This window comes from Chrysochloris asiatica, unplaced genomic scaffold (genome assembly GCF_000296735.1).
Source record: "Chrysochloris asiatica unplaced genomic scaffold, ChrAsi1.0 scaffold00242, whole genome shotgun sequence".
NCBI classification, from domain to species: Eukaryota; Metazoa; Chordata; class Mammalia; order Afrosoricida; family Chrysochloridae; genus Chrysochloris; species Chrysochloris asiatica.
This window is the reverse complement of record NW_006408760.1, coordinates 2,907,858-2,911,830: the sequence shown is the minus strand read 5'-3', so window position 1 is coordinate 2,911,830 and position 3,973 is coordinate 2,907,858.

Below are 3,973 nucleotides of genomic sequence, written 5' to 3'. Positions count from 1 at the left end.
CATTGTAGTCCTGCCAGTAACCAATAACCTGAATGTGAACTTCTAGTCTCCAGAACTCTAAGACAATACATTTCTGTTGTTTAAAGTCACTCACTTGGTAGTGTTTTGTTATAGAAGGTTTAGGAAACAAAGACAGTCACCATGTATTTCTTAGGCCCAGCATCTATCTCCTTTCCTCTACAAAAATAGTAATAATAAGAAAGAAACCCAGCAAAAAACAACAAAAAGTTGTTGCCACGTCCATTCTGACTCATGGCAACCCCATGTGCTGCAGAGTAGAGCTGTGGTCTACAGGTTTTTAATATCTATGACATTTCAGAAGCTGATCACCAAGCAGTTTTCTGAGGGTCTTTACGTGGATTCGAACCACCAAATTTTGGTTTTACTTAACCATTTGTGCCACCCAGGGATTCCATTTCTGCATCTGCACCCCTTTTTTCTTTAAGGAATCATCCCTCCTTGCTCTTAACTCCTGTGACCTGAGCAAGGTTGACATCACTTGGCTACAGGAAAGGATATGTGGCAAGGACTATCCAATTGTGGTTGTTGTTGTTAGATGCCTTCAAGTCAGTACCAACTCATAGTGACCCCATGTGCAACAGAATGAAGCATTGACTGGTCCTGTGCCAATCTGACAAGCATTGCTACATTTGAGGCCATCACTGCTGACACTATGCCAATCCATCTCATTGGGGGTTTTCCTCTTTTTCTCTGACCCTCCATTTATCAAACATGATATTCTTCTTCAGTGACTAGTCCCTCCTGACAATATGTCCGAAGCATGAGAAACAAAGTCTGGCCATCCTGGCCTCCAAGGAGCACTCTAGCTGTACTTTTTCCAACACAGATCTGTTTGTTCTTTTGTAGCTCCAAGGTACTTTTAATACTCCAACACCATAACTCAAAAGCATCAATTCTTCTATGGTCTTCCTTATTCACTGTCCAACTTTCACATGCATATGTGGCTTGGGTCAGACACACTTTGTCCTCAAATTGACATCTTTGCTCTTTTAACACTTTAAGGAAGTTTTGTGCAGCAGATTTGCCTAATGCAATATGTCGTTTTAATTTCTTGATTGCTGCTTCCATGAGTGTTGATGGTTGATTCAAGCAAAATGAAGTAGTTGACAACTTTAATCTCTTCTCCACTTATGTGGATGTTGTTTATTAGTCCAGTGGTGAGGATTTTTGTCTTCTTTACATTCAGGTGCAACCCATACCCAAGGCTGTGCTCTTTGATCTTCATCAGTAAATGTTTTAAGTCCTCTTCACTTTCAGCAAGCAAGGTTGTACCATCAGCATATGGCAGGTTGTTAACGAGTCTTACTCCAATCCTGATGCCACATTTTTCATCATATAATTCAGCTTCTCAGATTATGTGCTTAGCATACAGATTGAATAAGTATGGTGAAAAAATACAACCCAGCCACACACCTTTTCTTATTTTAAACCATTCTATTTTCCTTTGTTTTGTTCAAACAACTGCCTCTTGGTCTATGTACAGGTTCCTTATGAGCACAATTAGGTGTTCCAGAATACTCATACTTCACAATGTTGTCCATAGCTTGTCATGACCCACATAATTGAATGCCTTTGCATAGTCAATAAAGCACAGGTAAACATCTTTCTAGTATTTTCTGCTTTCAGCCAAGATCCATCTGACATCAGCAATGATATCCCTCATTCCACATCCTTGTCTGAATCTGGCTTGACTCTGGCAGTTCTTTGTCAATGTATGTTTGCAGCTAGTTTTGGGTTATCTTTAGCAAAATTTTACTTGTATGAGATATTAGTGACATTACCTGGTGACTTCCACATTCTGTTGGCTCACCTCTCTTTGGAATGGTCACAGATATGAATCTCTTCCAGTCAGTTGGTCACACAGTTGTCTTCCAAATTTCTTGGCATAGATGAGTGAGTGCCTCCAGTGCTGTATCAGTTTGTTGAAAGATCACAATTGGTAGTCCATCAATTCCCGGTGCCTTGTTCTTTGCCAATGTCTTCAATGCACTTTGGACTTCTTCCTTCAGTGTCATTGGTTCTTGATCATATGCTACCTATTGAAATGGTTGAACATGAACCAGTTAAAGCTCTGCAAGCCCCATCCTCTTCAGTGATTGGATCAGGTTTAGGTGAGATCAGAGCCAGAGCCTTTGCTGGAACTTGTGTAAGAAAACAGGTGTTCCTTTCTGCTGGGTCTGTGGGGAGAAGAATGCAGGGCTAGAACTAATGACAACTGCCAAGTGATGAGTGCTACCTCAGAGGAAAACCAGCACCATGAAAAGCAGAACCAAGACATAGAGAACAAGCAAAGGTCTAACCAGCTTCTGGCTGGATCCAGCTAGGCCTGAAGGCAGAACAACCTCTAGACTTTTAAGTTACCAAAGTCAGTGCATTCTTTTTTTTTTTTTTTTTATGATTTAGTTAGTGTGAGTTGCACCTGAGTCATTCATGTGAACTATTCCTTAAAGGAACTAGGCATATGATAAAATTACGTAGAACTATACACAGATTGAATTGATATCATTTTCTGGTTTTGTTTTGTATTGTACTACAGTTAACTAAGGAGTCCTGGTGTGGCGCTGTGGGTTAATGCGCCAGACTGCAAAGCCGTTTGAACTGCAAGGTGTGCAGTTCAAGCTCACCAGCTGCTCCTCAGAAGCCCTATACAGGGTCACTATGGGTCGGAACCAACTCAATGGCACTTAACAACAACAACAGAAGTTAACTAAAGGAGCTCTGATAGCATAGTGGTTACTAATCAGGCTGCTAATCTCACGGTCAGCAGTTGGAAACTCCCAGCTGTTCCACAGGAGAAAGATGAAGCTTTCTGCTCCCGTAAAGATTCACAGCCTCGGAAACCCTATACAGGGTGGCTATGAGTCAGAACTGACTCCATGGCACACAACAACAACAACATAGTTAACTAAGGAGTTCTGGTGTGGCACTGTAGGATAAGCACTGGGCCACAACGTCAGTTTTAATTGCAAGGTCTGTGGTTCAAACTGACCAGCTGCTCCTCGGAAACCCTATGCAAGGTCACTACGAGTTGAAACTGACTCGATGGTACTTAACAACAACACTAATCAAAAGGTTGGAGGTTCAGCTCCACTAGTCGCTCCATGGGCAAAAAACAAACAAACTAGTAACCTGCTCCTGTAAAGATTACAAACTAGGAAACCCTATAATACAGTTATACTCTGCCATATGGAGTTGATATGAGTCAGAATGACTTGAATACACAACAAGAATAGTTTCCTAGGATGTAACCATTGGTTATATGGGACCTCTCTGAAATATCTTTGCAACTTTTTGTGAATTTATAATTATTTCAAAATAAAATCAGAGAGAGAAAAAAGAGGCTTTTGTTGACTATTAAGTCCTGGAAGTTCTTGGACCATGATTGTGAAGCAGCATGGACTTGGGAATCAGATGGACCTGAATTCAAATCCCAACACTGTCATTTACCAGGTGAGAGATCTATAGTCAATCGTGCCAATTCTCTTGCCAATTCTCAATTATCTATGAAATGGGCTTCATCCAGTCTATATGGCTGTCAAGAATAAGTGAAATAAACACTGAAATCCACCTAGCCCAGGGCTTGGCACAAGGCAAACAACAAGAAATAGCCTGGAGGCAGTGATATTTCGAAGATAGAATTCTCACCTTCCATGTCAGAGACCATCAAGTCAGTTACAACCCTGTGTAGATCATCAATTCACAACAACACTGTGTAGGGTTTCTGTGGAGTGAATGGTGAGCTTGAACCTCCCACCTTGTGTTCAAACTGACTTTGTAGTCCAGCGCATTAACCAACAGCGCCACACACACGTCTGTCAGTTTGTCGTACTGTGGTGGCTTCTGAGTTGCTGTGATTCTGGAAGCTATGCGGCAGGTATTTTAAATACCAGCAGGGTCATCCATGGTGGACAGGTTTCAGTTGAGATTCCAGTCAAAGACAGACTAGGAACAA